The sequence below is a fragment of the Chenopodium quinoa genome, unplaced genomic scaffold (assembly GCF_001683475.1).
Source record: "Chenopodium quinoa cultivar QQ74 unplaced genomic scaffold, ASM168347v1, whole genome shotgun sequence".
Lineage (NCBI taxonomy): Eukaryota > Viridiplantae > Streptophyta > Magnoliopsida > Caryophyllales > Amaranthaceae > Chenopodium > Chenopodium quinoa.
The window spans coordinates 2504845-2526980 of NW_018743783.1; the positions used below are offsets into that span (position 1 = coordinate 2504845).

At 36.6% G+C, this 22136-nt stretch overlaps 1 pseudogene; it reads right to left on the minus strand.

Moving 5' to 3' along the window:
- Positions 1 to 2229: 2229 nt before the first annotated feature.
- Positions 2230 to 17476, minus strand: LOC110684835 (annotated as a pseudogene).
- Positions 17477 to 22136: the final 4660 nt, after the last annotated feature.

Below are 22136 nucleotides of genomic sequence, written 5' to 3' on the forward strand. Positions count from 1 at the left end.
CTTAATTACCAACCCCACGTATACTACTTTTTTATTATTATTATTTCTCTCTTCTACCAACAATACTTTATATTATAAGAAAAAATCCTCTTTTGAGCCCCACCTTATAATTTTTTTTAAACTTTGTGAGCACCCTAATGTTGTAATTAATATGAAACGGAAGGAGTATAAAAGTTTGTGATTTAATATATTATAAATGGATCTTAATTTAAAGGACTTTTTAAAACGAATTTAATGATGGAAATAGAATTGAGTTATAAAATTATGATTAAATTTGTATATATAATATTAGAGTTTTATTGATAATAAAACTCTATGCAACAATTTTATCTTAAAAAATCTAACAAAAAATCGTTTACTTAGCATCATATGTGTCACAATAATACCATTTATCTCCTATGTGGTGCGACACTTGGGGAGAAACTGAAATGTCAAGTGTCGCTGTCTCGTGGCCTGGCTGCGAGATCGGATTTATTTATTAGTGATATATGATATGATATTAGATTGTTGATTGTTACCAGTATTAGATTTTCTTGTTTTTTTCTTTTCTAGACGCTTAATAAGTTCATAATGGTTAAGTTTTGTGTTAGGTTAAAAGTAAATTTATATTGTATGATTACTAAAAGGGGAGTAAGAAAGGTGTTTTTTATTAACCTATACTGCTGGGTTCCTAAGTTTTTTAAGTGATATCTATCACCTGAACTGCGTACTGCTTGTTTGTGTTATACGGAGTAAATACTTTATCTTTGCAGCTACCGAGCAGGTTAATCCAGGAAATGTTTCATCCCTCCTGATGAAGATCAAGAAAGAAGTGATTTAAAATGTTTCAACCCAAATACGTGAAGCGCATGAAGATAACTAGGATACAGCTTTTCTTAGTTAAGTCTTTTTGTATTGTAAGTGTGCATGTACAGTTAAGTAAATTGGCGAGATGTTTCATTAAAGAAGTTAAGTATTGCGAATACCAAAAACAGGTGAGCTAGTATTCTAAACACTACCAGTTCAAGATAAATATTATCCTCATTTTATTCATGGAACAAAATAATATACTAGGTACTTTATTGTGTAGTTTTGTAATGTAGAAAAAAATTTTACCCTAAGATATAAAATTAAGAACATCGTCATTGGAATTGATTATAAATGTTGGTTGATTGTCAAAGATGGTACCTTAGAGTGGAAAAGATGGACCAAAGAAGGAATATCATTCCCAAACTAGAGAACGAATACATCTCCTATGACTACAAAATTGTTGGAGAAGAACGCAAAGTTTATGTCCATTCTACAATAAGCAACTAGAGGGAGTGAGACAAATCGTGATCTCAGGATGCTCCAGTGCCAATGAGATATGGGACACTTTAGAACTTGCCTATGAGGGTACTAGTGAGGTAAAACGGTACTCGTACTACTGTAACTTTGCCCTTAAAATTGCAGCAGAATTTGTACTACTTGAACTTTAATGTAAGAGATAGGAGCAAACAAAGGGCATCAGAAGTTTTCCTATCAACAAATGCAGGGATAAACAAGGCATTAATGGAGCTCAAACACGCTTACGAAAGAGGTTATTTCAGTGTGGAAGATATTAGACTGATATGCATTCAAAAGGGCATGTATACCAGATTATCACCCACCAAGAAGAGGAAACTTTGTATCATCTAAAACTCCGACTTAGTTATGGAGGCCATATTTCTCTGTTAACCGAAATTGAAGATTCACTAGCTAAAACTTTTAGACCATATATATGGCAAAGATGACAGCTGAAGGAAGGACTTTTTCTATAGAAAAAAATGATGCCAGTTTGATTGACATTGTGGCATTCACGAAATGCAATCTGTCAGAAGGTTATTGTGTGTGACATTTTAAACCGTCATAAAGAAACTCTGACGTAATTCACAGCAAGTCTGCAATGATTCTCAGCATTGCCTTAGGGTGTGTGAAATCAAGTCTAGGATGTCTGCTTCAGATAATTAGGAAGCAAATGCAACTCTTTCTCAGTGGATATATGATTTTAAAGCCAAAGGTTGGATTATTTCTCTTAGGATCTTAGTAAAGAACTGCTTGTTTTTCACACATTTAAATTTGCTTTTACAAGTTTTGCGGCATTTCATAAATATGTTTCCTAATCAATCTTGCAGCACCTTGAGCTTGAGATGTGCTGTGACACTCGGAGATTAATCAATTACACCATGACCTAAGTTGAAAGACAGCTGAAGTAAATTATGTACCATATGCTTGACAAAAATGAAAACTGTTGCAAACTATAAATGACGGAGTCAAAAGCATATATGGCAACTCAGAATCCATGTTCGGTCACTGGAACTAAACTATACTTCATAAGAGCTCAAGATAAAACAATGTGCTTTCAAGAAGTTAATACAGTAGATAAAGTCAAAATTCGTAACAAAAGTGCCTAAACCAAAACCACAGAAAATTCAGCTTCATAAGTTTGTCAAGAAGATGGCAGTAGGATTACCAGGAGATGGAGGATTTTGTTTTAGAACTGATGTAAGAGGTCCAGCCTTGGCACAAGCATCCTCATCTTGATACGACAGAATCTCCACCTGCTCAAGTGCAAGCTGCCTCTTGATCAAATTCAAATTCTCTGAAAGGACCTTCATCTCACCAAAAGGAAGCTTCAACTCCAAGGCTTGGGGGCCTAGAGCAAGAGTTTCATCCTTCTTGAACCTCAAGAATGGCATGCATTGCTTCTGGATTTGCTTGAAATTGGAAGCCTTCCCAATCTTGCTCGTCTGCAGTGCTGCCATAATTTCACTGTCTGGAGCAAAGGTGCAAGTTCTTGAATCAAATTTGCTTTGAAGTATTTTCAAGCACTCTTCCTTCCATCCATCATATGTTTTAAGCTGTTGAACAGGGGCTCCTTTCTTGCCAGCCTTCTTTGAACCCATAGTTTGCTTCTGGAGGAGCTTTCTCATTAGCACTATCGAATCCTGCAAATATTTGTTGGCACTCTTAAGGGCTAAATCAGGTGCCTCAGCAACAGGCCCAGCCAGCTTTTATTACAAAACCTTCCTTCTTCAAAAGCTTTCTCCAAACATACTCCACATAATGTAGGCAGATAGGGGTAATAAGTCGTGTCTGAATATCCATAAAACGCTGCACCAAAACCCTGTTCATGCCACCAGCCCCACAGGAGAACCTATATTCATCCCTAGCAGCTTGCAAGTCGTAAAACCCAGTCTTAAGAGAATCTCGGAACATATAGTTCTGTTAGTTTTGCTCAGTCATCTTTATTGCAAGATTAATCTCATTTTCGAACACCCGGTCAGCATAAGAAGAAGGCTCACCTGATCTAAGAGCATCATCAGCAGCAAGAATTCTTCCATCCATGCAATCTCTTTTGTGAGACGCAAAATTGCTGCATTTGCAGTTTCAAATACAAAATTTGCATCATCAACACCATCACCAGCATCAGCAAGAGCAAAACGTGTGGCATCTGCAGAGAACTCTTCAATGGCCTGGCGCAGGGTTCTGAAGTTCCCAGTGGACTTGGACATCTTCTCAGCATTTAGTAAAATGTGTCCGTTGCATCTGAACCCACGAGGCCAGTGGCGCTTGTCCATTAGTGCTGTGTGATTATAGATACTAAATGTCAAATGGTTCTGGATAAGAGTCTTTGCCAGACACACGAAGATCAAAAGGATACCAATATTCAAACTCCCGCTTCATTGACTTAAGCACATTTGAATCAATATCTGATGAATCTGGATACGGACCACTACAAAACAGGAAATCCCATACATCATCAGACATTTGTTCCGGCTTTATCAAACTTGTATTAGATCCATATATGTCTCCATTTTGCAGAAAATGAACAGTATAATAAGCCATGTAAACAGTTGAATCAGAGAGGGACTCCACAAGGTACTGCTCGTCCCAAGGGATACGAGTCCCAAGGCCAAATGACCTTGAGCAGGCCCACTGATTTAGCCAACTCAAGGTGTGTTCAAAACCATGACGTGTCTCATCAGAGTAGCAATTCATGTTATCCAAGCACTCCTTGGCTAGCTCCTTCCATTCAGGCTCACCATATGTGATGTACCACTGGTCTGTTAAAGCCACGACACATTCGTCGCCGGATCTAGACATGACCTTTTTCTCAGGCTCACTATACATAATGGCTTCACCTGTTTCTAAAAGCTTACGTCTGACTTTTGGCTTGGCATCCTGGACCTTCTCCCCAGCAAATTCACCAACAAGCATTGTCCCTTCAGTGAAACCCTTCAAATAAGTTAATCTCTTCGCTTCTGCAAGCTTGTCCTTTTCATTTTGGCTCTTGATCTTCAAATCAGTGCAGACCTTCTCCGCAGGTTTATCACCGAAGTCAGGGATATCAATAATGGGTATGATCTCAAAAGGAAGTATCCATTCATCTTTTACACCAAATTTCGCCCACAGAGCTGGTTTTGCCTTTAAGTCATGCAGTGCCATATAGTCATCAGGGGCGTCACTAGGGACACTGGTTACTATCCCAGTTCCTTTATCTGTCAAGATAGTCAGCATGGGAAGTGTGTAAATGATCTCATTTTGAGCAAGCGGAGATTTTAAAGGCAAACCAATCAAGTCATGACCAGTAAGCTCTACCAAGCATGTTGGCTTCTCTGGGACCCTTGAGTAGTTCTGATATGCAAGATTAAGAGCTCCCCTCTCAGTGACTACATAAACATCTGTCTCATTAATTTCAAAGGCCCCATATTTACCTTCAGGCAATACCCACGCATTTGTTTGACCATACATGGTCTCTGGCCTCAATGTTGCAGCAGCCAAATATACTTTCCTCCCCTCTAAAGCGCTCAATTTTGCAGGAAACAGTGGAACAACTTCCATCTTTATTATTGTGTATTCTTGGGGCTGGACCCCTTCACCAGAAGCCCTGTCATGGTCTGCACATGGTTGTCCATCTAGTGGAGAGAAGATAGCATATCTTTTATCTTTCACAATCTTATTAGCTGCTTTGAGCTTCCTCATTTGCCACCTCACAAAAGAATCAAAGTACGGATTAATATCTGTGGTGACAAAAGAGCGCCTCCAGTCAACACCCAAGCCGAAAGCTTTAAGGTCTTCAACTGCCAAGGGCGGAAGATAGGTCAGCCATTCATATGGATCCTGAAACTTTGAGATCTCTTCATCAGAAAGGCCAAAACTTCTCATGATCTCCCACTGATACAGACTTGTGCCAGTTTTGGCCGCAACTTTTGACTTCTTACCCCTGAATGGCTGTGATCCTGCATTTGCATCCTCTTGTTCTGATGGCTGGCTAACTTCTTCCTCCACTGCAGAAGGAAACTCAGGTGGATTACCAACAGTTGAATTTCTCTTGCAAGTTTATCCGCTGCAGCCTTAATGGGCATGCCGGTGCAGTGGAAACCAAAAGGAAAGAGTACATTGGCTCCTCTCAGTCTGTGGTAAGCTGCAGCAAATTCTACCTTGGAAATTGAAAATGCATGTCCAAGATGCAAATATCCATTCATATATGGAAATGGAAAGTTCCCAAAAAATTTATCTCCATCTCCAGGAGGCTTCTCACCAGGCTCAGCTACAAATACATTATTTTAGTCCCACCACATATGGACCTTTGACTCATTATCAAGCAGACGATCCCTCCGAACAAAGCTTTTACCACCCTCAGCCATGTTTGAAGAAGTGTTGCAGAAACTGTTAAAAAAAAAGAGGTAAAAAATAAAAAAGAACAACTTTAGTGGCAGTGGAATAGATATGAATGGATTTGGGAAATGTTATTGCCATCTCATATGAGACAGTGGAATAGATTCAAAACTATTAATTGAAACACCATAAACCTTTAAAATCTGAATTAATGTGACAATAAAACTATTTAATGTACCTGTCCAAGCTGAAAAATTGCAAAGGCAACAACAATGTCTAGATTGACCACTTGGCAAAACTATTTAATGTGAAATATTATGTGATCCTAAGATTATATGGGACAATGAAATACCCTGTATAAACAATATGCACTGACAAGCTGTGCAACCTAAATATTCTCCCTCCTATAAGAAGGGTCATTTGTTTCTTGTGGTCATAATTGGACATATTTTTCTCAAAATCTATGTTAAGAAACTTACTTCAAAATAGCACAAGAAAAGATTATTTTTACTCTTTTGAATGAAACATAACAACAATAAATTCATAGCGTAAGTCAAGGAATTTCTGTACACATGAAACCAGTGAAGGGCTCAAGTTTGAAATGCATAGAAACAAAGATGTGTATTTGCAAACAAAGGGAATCAAAGATATCACTATATCAAAGTAGATAGAACCAGTCAACATGCACAGCATAAAGAAACAGATCAATATTATACTGTAACAAACGCTAGAATAGATGACTTCACACAAAATAATGTTCAGATTGTTCACTACCATTAATTAGAAAACATGCAAGATTCTGAAAGCTTGTTAAAAATTGTAGAAACATAGATACAAGTATATCATAAGTTAGATGACTTAGATCATAAACCACCTAACTAAGGTAAAGATTGAAGAGTTAAAGAAAAATGATTATCCCCAAATAAAGTATCAGAAGCACAATTCTTGATCTACGATTTTTTAATAAGAACTCTTGATCTATATCACCACATAGCAAAACTAGATACCAATAAAACATCACTACATCTAATATAAAGTTTGTAGCCATACAAACAAACATTATGCATAACTGAAAGTGTAATAGAATAGTCATGTTATCCCCTGTGCATGACTTTCTTTGACATCACAGACCTCAAATAAAATCAGATATTCAATGCCAGTGCCCATGAGAAAATCAACAGGCCAAAGTAATGCACATGTGTAGACTAAATTATGCATCCAACACATTTGACTTGAGGGATGCAATCAGTGAGATGGATTCAAATAAAAGCAAAGGCCACCACGCAAAGTACAGGGTTTAAGGCAAAAATGAAAAAATAATGCTACATAATGTCACTTGGCTCGACGACTGAAACAAATGAATCTCCATTTCTTAAAGTTCTCAACATTTCCTGTTTTTGTCCTTTTCTAAAGGTTCTTAGCACTTTCACTTTTATCCATTTTGGGCAAACTCTATTTACTACCTTACACCTCTTGCTCCACAAAACTGATACCTTTTCACTCACTCTCCTACTTTATCCACATTTCTATCACACCCACCCATTGATTTCCTGGAAATGAATATACGCATACTTGTTTGGTTGACAATAATGTAGGAATTGGAACTTCCTTAGGTAGTTCTACTTCCTACAAAATGGAGGAATTAACTTACCTACCCATGGGAAGTAGAAATTCCTACATCCAACCAAACAATTTTTGGGATTTCCTAGGAATTACAATTTTATAGAAATTGAGATTTCATGGGAATTTCTACTTCCTACATCCAACCAAACAAGGCCTCAGTCTTTTACTTTACCAACCTTTTACTTACACCACTCACCACATCAACACTCCCTCCTATTGCCTTGCAAATAGTAAATGTTAAGAACTTTCAATAACATTAATAGTTTATAATGATTATAGGATACCCATATGCCAATAAATAGAGAAACTCAAAGATAAATGTGGACAGTTTTCATTAGGAATTGAATTCTGACATACGGTTAAGGGAAAAAAAAAAAGAAAGAAAAAAAAAACTATCAAAAAGGACAAAAAAAAATGGAACTAGAATTGATTTATTGTCCAATTTGAAAAGAAACATGTTCACCTTTGAGAGAACTGAAGTCTGCTAATCAAATTTCTCAAGCAATTCCTGAAAGATCATACATTCAACAAATTACAACCAGTAAAATAAAAAGAAAAAATAAAAACACCAAATGGGGAAGGACAATTTGTTAAAAGACATTTTAAGAAAGTACATACTTTTTTTAAACCAAGATTATACTTCACAGAGAATAAGTACAGCTGTTTGATTTACCTTTCCTCCTTTTTTCTCAGATGCAGCATATAGGAATGACATGGGGATTAAGCAAACAACAAAAATAATTTAATTGCTTCGTTGCCCATGTTATTAAGGGAAAAGCAAAATAGAGAAATTACTTTTTGAGTAATTCAAACAGACAAACCCCATCACCTCGCTGCCGAAAATTTGGACACAGGTACAGAGACATAAGTACACAACAATACTACTACCTCCATTAACAGTTATTTGCAACAGTTACCAAAAAAAAAGGTGCTAACTATTATTTGCAACAAACTTATTTCTTTCCTATTTTAGTAACTTTTTTCTGTCAAAATGACTAAAATACCCTCATTTAAAAATTATTAGCACATAATATTACACATAATTACACAACATTATAACCTTAATCTAAATTAATTATCTTTCTCTCACCTCATTCATCTCTCATTTCAGCTTTCTCTCTCCTCCTTCATCTCTCATTTCATCTTCTTCATCTCTCATCTCTCATCTCTCTTCAAATTCCAATCCATCTTACTAGTGGGTTTCAGATCTGGTTATTCGTGGGTGGTTTGCTTGATTCTTGGTTGGATTTGGTGGCTTGTGGGTGGATTTGCAGGTTTGTGGGGGTGGTTCGTGAGTGGGTTTGTTTATCGAGTGGTTCGGGGTTATTGGTGGTGTGTGGGATTTGGAGGTTCGTCGGTGTTGTTGGTGGTTCGTGGGGGTGGTTTTTGTGGTAGTAGAAGGGTTTCGGTGGTTCGTCGGTGATTTGGTGGTTCATCTAATCGGGTTTTGGTAGTTTGTCGAAGGGTTAAGGTGATTAGTCGGTGGTTTAGTTGGGTTCGTGGTTGGGTTATGGTGGTTTTAGTGGTGGTTTTGAGTTCTGGGTTTGGTGGTTATCGGTGGTGGTTCTGGTTTAGTGGTTCTGGGTTTCGGTGGTTTGGATTTTTTTTTAATTCTTTTTTTTTTAAGGATTAATACTTAACCACATGCCCTTAATTTTCAATAATCATGCTTTAAAACTTTTGCCTAAGAGTCCGCGGAGACCTCTTTTGTTGCAAATAACTGTTAACGGAGGTAGTATATAACATTAAATTTTATTTTTGAGAAATTTTTCCAAAAGTCAGAAATTAAATATTTAATCTTTTTTATTTTATTATTTTATGTTTTCTTCATTTCTGTAAGAAAATTAAAAAAATTTATTCATATTTTGTTTAATTTTATAGAGATAAGAAAAATGAAAAGTATTATAAGAGTAGGAAAAAAAAAACAAAGAAAAAAAAAAGAAGAAAAAGTGGAAAAAGTACTTTATATTAAATGTCACGTGAGAAATGTATCTTATAGACTTGATTACATTGTGACGATCTACCACATATTTTTTTCTCTTTCTTCAACCCCACACATCCGACCATTCTCTTTTTTCTCATTCTCCTCCGTCACAACATGCTTTGTTTTCCCAAGTTGTGGTATGCACTTCTCTAACCACTTAAGACCATTGGCAAGATGATAACTCTGCCACGGCCTACTGGAATCACCTCACTCCGAAAATCCACAATATTAACACTTATCATCATGAATTGCTGTTCAAATATGTAGATCTAGGGTTTCCATATTTTGAGCTTTGAGGTGCATTGTAGGAAGACTAGGAACAAATCCCACATCAAGTTGTGTTTTAATAGTGAAAATGGTTGGAGGAAATATATCCTCGACTAGTGCAATTATTAAATATAATATAAGAGATAATAATTTAGTTTAATTGGGTCATCATTATGTCTTACACTCTTGCTAGAGTCCAATATTGATCATTAGGTTGATACAAAATAAATCCTATGTCAACTAAATGGATCCTACTAAGTCACACATTACAGTGTCAGCCGACCAAAGGAAAATGAGGAAAGGGAGTGTACTCCTAATGAGTATAATGTGATTATATAATTATGGGTTTGGGGAAAAAGAAAGATATATGTAACATTTTCCCAAAAGAAAACAACATACAATTTCATCCCCCCCCCCCCTCCTTCTCTCCCTCACATAGCCGACAGTTTTCTCCATTGAAGAGGAGATTGATTTCTCTCGTCCGACTTGCATTAGTGGAGGTCCAATTTAAACTTATAGACCAATCATAGAGAGGATTCAATTGTGGCTCTAATCTCCCAGAAGAAATCAAGAACGCATATACTTAGCAATTGATCATAGGGCTGCAATTGAAGCCCCTCTACAATTGGTCCACAAGTGTGAATCAAACCTCCACCAATGCTAGTTAGGTTGGGATATCAATCTCCTCTTCAACGGAGAAAATATGTGAGACAGAGAGAGGGAATGAAATCGTAAGTTTTTTTCTTTTGGGGAATATTACTTATATCTTTCATTTTCCCAAAACCCTTGATTATATAATCATATTATACTAATTACGGAAATTACACTCCCTATCCTCACTCCCTTTGACCGGCCAACATTACGCCCATACCCATGCTATGTGTTTGGTTTCCTTTGTTCGATCGAATATATGTAAAGCATGACCTCGTACAACCCATTTAGTTGGCATTAGGCTTATTTTGTATTAACCAAATGATCAATATTGATCTTTAGCAAGACATAATGATGAACCAATAAAACGAACTTATTATCTCCATAATACGCTCCATATTATATTTACTGATTGCATGAGTCAAGGACATAATTTCCAAGAAGAAATTAACAAAAAAAAATCAATATACTGAGTACTTGTTATAGGTTCAATACAAAGTACACAAAACAAAAACTGAAACTTGATAAATAATATCACTTAAGTCCAAATATAATCAAAGTCAAATAAAATTAAAAGTACTCCCTTTGTTCCTAAATAATTGACACGTTAGACTTTTTTTCACTATTCATATACTAACTTTGACCATCGTATTTTAGTAACGTATAAAAAAAATTTATAATTAAATATATTATTAAATAGGTATTAATATAAAGCTTCATAATATCAACTTTTCAATTATTTTTACTAATATCTAATCAAATATATTTAAGGTCAAACAAGTGCATTGGCATGTGTGCCAAGTTTGACCGTGTCAATTTTTTAGGCGCAGTGGGAGTATTTAACAATTTAATTATCTTAAAAAACAGAAGAAGTATTAAATTTAGAAGTGGGTAAAGGGAGGGAAAAAAAGAAGTCATATACAATATTGGGATAATGGAGAGAAGGGATTAAAAGAAGGGTACAAAAATTGTAATAATAATAACGGATTTTTCACCAAATACCACTGAGTTAATGCGTAATTTACCATATATCACACAAAATTTTCTAGTTCACCATATACCACTGAGTTAATGTATATTAACATAGAATGCCTTTTTTGTTATCTGCCGTTAACGCCGTTAGTAATTAAGGTTAATTATGCCACGTGGTTGTCACTTATTGGCTCTTATTAATATTACCTAACTAATTAGTTAAATAAAGAATTAAAAAAAAAAACAGCCACCAACCCCAACACCCCCCCTCCCCCACCAGCCAGCTCCCCCTCCCCACCGGTGGCCTTGCCAGCCTCCTCCCTCGCCGGCGGCCTTGCCAGCCTCCTCCCTCGCCGACGGCCTTGCCCAGCCTCCTCCCTTGCCGGCACTCCGGAGCTCCCCCTACCCCTGCCATCTCCCCTTCCCGTCCTCCTCCCAAACCACCAAAAAAAAAACTACCACCACCATCCCTGCCTCAACCCGCCAACCTAAATTCGCCTCCCTGTGCCAGCATCGCACCAAAATGTATAATTTTTGGTTGAAGATTTGCAGCCCATAGGTTCTTCCAAACCCAATTGTTGGATGACACAGATGAAGAAGCACGAGAGTCTCTCTTTGCTTTTAATTCCACACAGTAAGCGTTTTTGACAGAAAACTGCCATTATTTGAATGGTGCCAGGTTTAGCTATCCTCCCCACTATAAAGAGCAATAGGGATTTTAGCAAATTCAGTCATTTCCCAGCTTGAGAAGTTATCACTCAAAATTTCAGCATTCCAGGAGCCCTCACACATCAATTCAGAAACAATTTTAGGAGCCTCATCCAAAATCTGCAGTCGTGGCAGAGCTTTGAAATCAAGCATATATGGGATCCATGGGTCCCTCCATATGTCAATTAAGGATCCTTTCCCAACCATCTTTCAAGCCCCCTTTCAGAAACAAGGATAAGCAATTGACCCACGATGTTCCGAAGCGCCCAACTCATCGACGGTCAAAAGGCGAGAGCAGACCCTAGTAGCCCAGATCACGAAAACCGCCGCAACAACAAACCCAGGTGTAGTTCCAGTAGGAGGAAGAAAGAGCGAAGCCGCAGAGTAAATAACTATAGGCATCAAACAATACCCAACAACGCAAAAACAACGATAAATTGTTGTTGCCGTCGGGGTTGTCGCCGGCGGGGGAGGAGGGCAGTCGCCGGCCATCTGGGAAGTGGCTGGGATCGGGATTGTCGCCGGCAGGGGTGGCGGTGGCTGGTATTGGTGGTGTTTAATTTTTATTTATTTTTAAAATAATTTTTCTAAATTTAATTAATTAAATAAATAATATTAATTAGAATCAATTACAAGGTGCCACGATTAGAATCAATTACAGGTGCCACGTGGCACAATTAACGTTAATGACTAACTGAGTTAACGGAAATGGCATGTTGTGACATTTATGTTAAACTCAGTGGTATTTGGTGAATAAGAAAATTTTGTATGGTATATGGTGAATTACGCATTAAGTCAGTGGTATTTGGTGAATAATCCATAATAATAATGATAATGATGATAATAAAGACTTTTCACATAAAATAGTTTTGAATAAAAGTGTTAAGTTTTTTCCAATCAATCCTCATTGAAGATTTAAAAAATAAAACTCTGAGATATCAACAATCAATGCACACGATGTCAGAACCAAACTAAATAACCTACTAAGCCAAATTGAACCTATTAAAGTCTAAATAATATACTACATATTCAGAAATAGGTTCAATATCAGCTATCAATGCAAAGACGTTCCAATATAAAACCTACTAGCTAAATTATACTACCAAAGAATTAAGAGAGAGATGAAAGAATTAAGAGGTGAAAAAATGAAGGTGAGCAGGAAGAAGGTGATGGGTACTTTACCGGGAAGAGTAAAAACCCAAAGTCATGAGCTGTTTCCGGAAGATTGAGACTTCACCATCCTTATACCGCCACCAAGAAATCGTGGTCTGCAAACCAAAGCTATTCTTAGTTAAACAAACACCGGAGATACGAGTTAGTTTTTCATATCTCTATGCTTAGTTCTCTCTTTCTCCCCTGTCCGCTTATGGCCCTCCACGTAATTTTTGTTCGTTTTCATCCCCGTCTCTCCACTAAAACTAGAATCATAACAGAATATAACCACTCGCAAATTACAGCTTCTTAGAGCAGCAGGAAACTATTAGAGTAAACATTTTACACTTAAAGATGCATTTTAGGGCAAACAAACTACTAGTCTACTTTACTACAAACTACAAACCCCAGAATCAACCATTATAAAAACCTTGACTAGAAATACAAACCTTAATAGAAGTGCTTATTGCAGCACCTAGACATATGGATTGAAAAAGTAAAATTACCAACATAGTTCGATCTTAACATTTAAGGGTTCTGCAACACATTTGCAACCAAATTTGAATCAATTCGATTCGATTATCAAATTAGGCTAATAATTTCAGGGAAAAGAATCCAATTTCATGGTTCAATCCGGAAAATTTGATTCAAAAATCAAATTAAGCTCATAATTTTCTTCTCGTTTAGTAATTAAAAACAATAGTTCAATAATCTAGATTAGAATAACCTTAAATTGAGTAAAATGAGAATCAAATTAATGATAAAAGCTAGATTGTGAAATAGAAATTCGATGATTACAAGAGGAAACAATATCTTACCTTAGAAGCTGCTTCAATGGAAGATAGAGATATCAGAAGTTGGCCTCAATGGAGAAAGTGGAGTGCGCTTCAATTGTAAACTGAGAGGGAAAGAGGCAGACCTACTTGTGTGTGGGAATATGGCAAATGAGACCCAAGACTTATGCTATGTACAAATTAGTCCCTTACTATTATTTATAGCAAATTAAACCCACTATTTTGAAAATTGTGCAATTTAATTACGGGTAACAGTTATCTAATCTAAATTGAAGACTCCACCTTAATAGGCCTTAATGTTTTTGTTTATTTATAAATGATGGAAGTCAAACCCATGTTGCAAATATGTTATTTTATTAAACCACAGGCTGTAAGTAGACTATGCAGATATTTGTTCTATATGGCTATTTGTTTAAAGCCAATACGTGTGACAAGTTGTTGTTTTGGGCTGGACGAATTTTTTGGATTAAATAATTATTTAGTCTTGCATAAATATATTGTGATAATATTCTGATTATTTATCTCTAACATATTTATCTTGTATTGTGATAAGATATTTATCTTTATTCTTATCTAACTAATTTGTTTTGCAGATTCCTTAAAATAAGGGATAATAATGATGATTTATTATTTGAATATTTGAATCTGTTTATCTTAACAACTTCTGTTTTTCAGATTCAAATATATTTGTTTTTATCCCTTGAAGATAGGTTGAATATTCAGTTGCAAGCTGAACGTTGGTTTTGAAATCCCAAAAATACAGCAAGATGAAAAGCAACGTTTGAATATTCAAAGGGCCGAAAGTTCTGTTGAAGCAAGATTAAAGGAATTCTGTTGAAGACTTTCAAACCTTTGAAGTCAGCCTTGCAACGTTTTGAAATCAGCATAAAAGCCTTATAAATAGCGTGAAGACTTGCTGGAGTTAATCATCGAAGCATTCAGCAGTTTTAAGCTATTCTAAGAGCTATATTTTCTCTCATTCAATCATAGTATGTTTATTATTTTTAAAGTGAGGGAAAAATACGAGAGTGTTCACTTGTGCTTAATCTTGTAATACTTGAGTGATACACTTTGTAGTAAAATTATAATACTCGAAGTTGTTTGAGTGTGTTAGCTTTTGTTTCTAGGAATTGAGTGTCTAAGGTGTAGCGGGAAGTGCTATGGAGAGAAGATAGTGAGATCTTCTAGGTTGCTTTAGAACTCTAAGGGAAGAAATAAAAGTTGGTTTAAAATCCTACGGGTTGAACAACCCTAGGCGGAGACGTAGGCCTTTGTGCTGAACTTCGTAACAATTCCTTCTGTTTATTTCCGTTTTGATTTTTGCCTTATTCTTGCTTTCGTTCTTTGTTTTAAACAGTTTTAGCAAAATCCAAAACAAGCGTTTATAACATTCTGTTTATTAACTGTTTTACTTTAAATAGTTTTCAAAGTCTTGAATTGTAAAACAGAGATCAGTTTATTCCGCCCTGTAACTAATCTCAAGGCCTTGACTTTTTCAGTTTTGCGAAAAACGCCCATACTCTATTCAACCCCCCCCCCCCCCTTCTAGAGTATTAATATGTTTATTCCATTACCATTGTGATCCTTTCATAAATGAACAAATTCCACCGGAAAACAACCATCATTTTAATTAGCAATAAATAAATAATACACAAATAGATTATTATGTCTCTACATATCAAAGTAGACTTGTATTTTGAGGGGAAACAACCATCATTTTAATTAGCAATAAATTTTCTCTACTGCTCTACCTACTTTGCCCAGAAGCTTAAAAGAACAGGGCATAACTCTACTTTATCTTCTTCTTCTTTTTTTTTTTAATATTTTTGTAGAAGTATTAATCTGCCTAAATTTGCCTAAGAACTTTTATCATTTAATTATTTATTGTTAAAATGGATTTTTTAATTACAATTTTTAGATACTATATTTAAATTTCAATTACCATTAATTTTAAAAACTGAGCATGGCTCTAGAACTATCTAATATTATTGTATGCTATTAGAAATAATCCATCTACTTCTTTAAAATAAAATATTCCATCAACCTTATGGTCTTCTCAATCTCACACCATTTTCTCTCTCATCTCACCATCTCTGTCTCAATTCATAATAAAAATTTCTTCTCCATCTTCCACCATTAAAACAAACTCAAATTAATGTTTAATAGAATAATAAATCAAGTAGTAGACAGAGAGATTAAAGAAGAGGGGAAGAAACCCAATTGTGTTATTAGAATTATGAGGTATTCATCTTACACAAATTAAGAGGATGGAGATCTTAGACTATAACGGTATTGCGACTGCTGCGTGGCTACTCTTGCAAAATTTTATTTTATGTCAGTGTAAATTGATTTGTATTCATTGATGTTCTATTTATAATGAAGTTTTACATGTATGTACTAAGTATATAAATTCTTCGTAGATCAAATGTATAAGAGTTCTATTGTATAGTGGTAAATATATAGTTATATTCCGATAAACTTGAAAACATATAATTGTAATCCGGTTGAATTAAAAATTACAGGTTAGATGTGGCTGGAAAAACGTCTATAGGTGTTGATTGCACATATTACAAAAACCTCGAATATAGCCTTAGTCTGACAATCTAGTTGTTTTGTTCTCTAATCAAGTTACTCACATTTCTGATGGAAATCATCCATAAGTTTTTTTATTTACCAATTCCTCTGCCATATTAATCACATACAAGGGAAAAATAAACGCACAAGAAAATTGTAGCAGCAAGAAACACAGGGGAATAAAGAGTGCAATAATATTTTCAAACACCCTCAATATACCCTAAATCACACAGGAAATCCCTAAAGAAAATTACAGAACAACTCTATTAATAACCCACCCAAACAGCAAGAATAAACTAATTCGAACCAAAACAGACCAGTCCGAACAAAATAGCCCAGTTTAATAGCAAATAAACTCCAAAAATTCTGAAATTTTAAAGGCAGAAAGTAGGCAAAAAAAAACACCCAAATTCAAACAATGAATCACCTAAAAAGCTTCTCTAACGAAGGAGAACGAGCCAAACGAAGTCAGCACTCACAGCAGATCCTACGAAAATCAATGCCAATTGTGATGGAATTGTGAGACGAAAAACAATGCGATCATGCTCATTCAAAAACATGAAACAAAAGGCTAATTTTCTGAATTGAATTAAACCAGAAGCACAAAATGTAACATAACAGAACCCTAAAATCTCAATTACTCATGAAGCTAACCCATATCTAAACATAATCTGTGAGATTATTGAAAAATAAAACATAAAAAAACGAATTTGGGTCAAGATCTATTAATTGATTCAAAGAGAAAGGATGTACCTTAATATTATCGATCGGCACTCAGAGGGACGACATAGATTACAATTTTAGGTCAAGTTCTATAAATTGATTCTAAGAGAGATGAAGATCTGAATTTTAAATTGATTTACCTAAATTTGAAATTGAATCCAAGAAGGACAAAGATCTGAAATTGAAATTGATGTACCTCAATTCAAAGAATCTGATTCACAAAATGATATTCGTCACATTGAAATTACTCCGAGAAAAACAAAGATCTGAGTTTGGAAACAATGGTTCCATAAGTGTCTTTGTAGAATTCGGATTGAAAGAGAGAAGAGTAGTTTGGTTGATGAGTAACTAAGAGGTTTTTGTTTTTGTGTTTGTGTTCTTGTTCGGTGTTTTCATTTTCCCTAAATTCTACAATTGAGGGTTTTTGCAGTCACGTGTGGGGCACGTGTTATGTTTCTCGACGCTTTATAACACCGAAAAGTAATTTCAACCTACAAAAGCGTCGAGATAATACGCAAAGTATAATTAATAGTTGACGCTGCTTGCCCAGCATCGAAGGTCCAGCGTCGAGAAAATGCTCTTTTTGTAGTAGTGCCATAAGAAATCGTGCAATCATTAGAAATTCCTGGATGGAAGTGGGATTGCATTTCGATGGATTTTGTGACTTAGGTCCCAAAGTCAAAGAGTGGAAATGATACCATTTGGGTCGTGGTGGATAGACTTACTAAATCTGCAGTGTCATACCAATGAAGAAGACCTGGAAGATGGAGCAACTTGCAAAAGCTTACATCAAGAATGTTGTGAGGTTACATGGAGTTCCAAAGGATATTGTGTCTGATAGAGATTTAAGGTGTCTCTCAAAGTTCTGGAAGAGTGTTCAAGAAAACTTTGGTACAACACTAAAGATGAGTACAACATTTCACCCTGCCACAGATGGGCAAACTGAGAGAACTATTTAAACCTAGGAAGATATGTTGAGAGCTTGTGTCATAGACTTCCAAGGGGGATGGGAAGATAGCTTGGACTTAATTGAATTTTCTTATAACAATAACTACCATGCAAGCATTGGCATGGCTCCATTTGAGGCATTATATGGAAGGAAGTGTCGCACTGTATGTTGGACGACATAAGTGAAACAATGATCTTAAGGCCTCAAATGATCGAGGATACAATTAAGCAGGTAAAAGAGATTCAAGCTAAGATTCAAGCGGCGTAGGATCGTCAAAAGAGTTATGCAGATTTGAAGCGTAGGGAGGAAGAGTTTGAGGTTAGTGACAAAGTGTTGTTGAAGGTGTCACCAATGAAAGGTGTCATGAGATTTGGGAAGAAAGGAAAGCTTAGCCCAAAGTATATTGGTCCATATGAAATATTACAGAGGATAGGCAAAGTAGCTTATATGTTGGCCTAACCTACGGAACTAAGTAAAGTGCATGATGTATTTCATGTGTCTCAGTTAAAAAGATACTACCTGATAAGTCACATGTGCTACAACCTGAAACAATTGAGTTAGATCAAAGCTTAACTTATGAGGAGAGACATGTTAAGATCCTTGACAGTAAAGTGCGCAGTACGCGCAAGAAGGAAGTTAAAATTGTTAAAGTGCTATGGCCTGACCAAGAATATGAGGAAGCAACTTGAGAAGCCGAGAATGAGATAAAAAAGAAATACCCTGAGTTGTTTAAGGTATGTTGAGTTACGGGGACGTAACTCGTTTTCTTTAAGGGGGGTAGAATGCGGTAGAATTTCGCGTTTTTTCCCTCTATTTTCAGTTATTTTAGTGCTTTTTGCACATTTTTAACGGTTATTTCGAGTACTTTTGATTTCAAGGAGACATTAAAGGTATAATATGTCAAAAGAGTACAAATTATACAAAGTGAGGAAAAAGTTTGATTTTTGTTACCCAAGTTTCGGGACGAAACTTCTTTTAAGGGGGGTAGACTGTAATACCCTGTATTTTTATACGTATTTTAATTTAAATCATTATTTTATGAAGCATTTAAATAATTTGAAATGAATTATTTATGGTATTTTATTAATTTAAAAAGGTTTTTTTTAATTAAAGGTCCTTTTTTATTTATTTAATTGCTTTGAAAATACTTTATTTTATTATTTAGATACTTTGGGGCATATTATTTTATAAAAGGAAGTTTTAAAGTCAATGTAATTTTAAAGGAAGTCAAATGACTAGTTTGAATAGGAGAAAAGATCATTAAGGGTAGAAAGGAAATTTAAGGTTAGGAGGGTTTGTGAGGGGGTATAAATACCCATCTTATGAGCAAGTTAGATCTTGCCCAAGGTGGAGAATACCCAAAGGTAAACTCTCTCTCTCTCTCTCTCTCTCTCTCTCTCTCTCTCCTCTTATTTTATCTCCCTTACTTTTTCCTCCTCCCCTTTTATTTTACACATCACACGCACACACACAAGGTGGCCAGCCGCCACCACCACTTCCCACCGGCCGGCCACCGCCGCTAGTAATAGCCGACAGCAGCAGCAGCCGGCGTGGAGGGCGGCAGGAACCCCCTCCCGTCGTGTAGTTGTGCGTGTTTAAAAATAAAATAAAATAATAAAAAAAAACTATTTTTTTTTAATTTTAATCTAGCCTTGATTTAATTATTATTTTTGGGTTGTGTGATGATTTTCATGATATTTGATTATGATTATTATGTATATAATTTTCAGATTTAGTATTTGAATTAAAAAGCTCCAAATTGAAAACCCTAGGTTTCTTTTTTTTTTGTTTTTTTTTTCGAAGAAACCCCAAAGGGCGAGCTTAATTAATCAAATCAATTGAAGCAAGTTCAAGAACATGAGACGGGAAATCACTATTCCACACATGATGGCTAACCTCCCAAGGTTTAAGATGAGCCAAATCGTGGGCTACTTTATTTCCTCCTCTCTTCACAAAAGACCAACTAATACTAGAGAAATGAGAACAAAAATATAAAATGTCTTCAAAGATTAAAGAAAAAGATCTTGAACTGCCTGACTTATTTTTGAGGGCTTGAACTACTTGCAAACAGTCACTCTCCACCACCAAATTGTCAACCCCTGCATCCTTCGCCAACTACATCCCAAAAGGCACTGACTTTGCCTCCGCAACAGCCGTTTCCTACCTATCAAGAGACTGAGAAACTCTACACACACGCAGAGCCCCATCTTCATCTCTTTTTGGACAGCACTCGACCCCGTACCAGCATTCCCACTACGTCAGCATCCACATTCACCTTGCACCATCCTGTGTTAGGAGGAGACCACGAAGCTGGTAAAGACACCCCAGCAGCCGTGGTTTTGCACTTAGCCAACTCCTCAACGACCTCACAACTAGACTTTTCAGCATAGCTAACAATGTTCTCTGGAATAGGCACCACTTCTTCCATTATCCATGAGTTGCGTGCACCCTAAATAGCCCAGCACATAGTGATAACACTCACAGCATCAAAATCATCAAACTCTGCCAAACATCCGTCCCACTAATCGACCATATTACTAGTTCGTGACAGAGCAACATAAGCGAACCGGCTTTTGCTCCAGACATCACGAGCTAGCTTACAATCCCTAAGGACATGAACTGTTGTCTCATAGTCTCTTTCAATAATATATCAATCCGAATCATAGTCCTTTATGCGATAGCTAATGTTACGGCGAGTAGGGAGCGCATTTGGCAAGCTCTCCAAGCAAACACCTTGACCCGGGGGAGAGCTTGAAGCTGCCAAGTTCTCTTCCAAATCGTGTGCGCATAAACCGAAGTAGCTGCTTCTTCACACTTTCAATTATCATCAAAAATCGCTTTATAAGCCGACTTTACAGTATACTCCCCACTCTTCTCCAAATCCCAGCAAATACTATCACGCAACAGTCTTGAACTCAATGGAATATTAACAATCCGATCATACTCAAACAGCAAAAAATATTGTTGCAATTTCTCAAAATTCCAACAAGCAGAATCAGGCAAAATAAGTTCACTTACCCGCATACCAGCACCATTGTCACCAGGTCGAGGAGAAATTATCATGTGGGACTACGTACCAAGCACCCAAGGATCGCCCCATATCCGTATAGACTCACCATTGCCAACCCTCCATCTCATCCCCCTCCGAACTACCCATCTTGCCTCTACTATACCTCTCCAAGCATAACTTGGTTTAGCCCCGACTTCAGCCTCTAGAAAAGAGGAATTAGGATAATATCGCCCTTTGAGAACTCTCGCCAATAGGCTGCCCAGCTTCAACAATAGTCTCCATGCTTTCTTCCCCAACAAAGCCCAATTGAGGAGCTTGAAATCCCGAAAACCAAGGCCACCCTCATTCTTGGGTTTACAAAGCTTCTTCCAAGTTAACCAATGTATCTTACGTTCCCCTTGTTTTTGACCCCACCAAAACTGTGAAACCAAGGAACGTAACTCATCACAAAAAGACGATGGAAACTTAAAAACACTCATCGCGTAGGTAGGGAGAGATTGGGTCACCGCCTTTATCATAACCTCCCTACCCGCCTTAGAAAGAACCATCCCCTTCCACCCTTGAAGCTTTTTCCAGAGTTTCTCCTTAACACCCCTCGTAATCACCTTCTTAGATCTCCCAACAACAGTAGGAAGCCCCAAATATCGATCATGAATGTCTACAATACGAACCCCAAGCATACTTGCTAAGTCAGTGCGCTTTGACTCCAAAACACCCTTACTAAAAGAAATATTCGTTTTGTCAAAATTAATTTTTTGACCCGACGACAGCTCATAAGTATTAAGGACCTCTTGAATAACCTCCGCATCTCCCATTGCTGCTTTAGAAAAAATAATACAGTCATCAACAAACAACAAGTGGCTAATAGACGGAGAAGCAGGAGCAATACGAACACCCTTGAGACTACCACGCTCCTCTGCCTCCCTAAGAAGATGCGAAAAAACCTCAGCACACAATATGAACAAGTATGGAGATATTGGGTCACCCTGCCTAATACCCCTCCCCGGAGAAAACTATCAGTTGGCCGACCATTTACTAGCACAGAAAAGGTAACCAATCTCACATAATTCATCACATTACTCCTCCAACTCTAATCAAAGCCAAATTTTT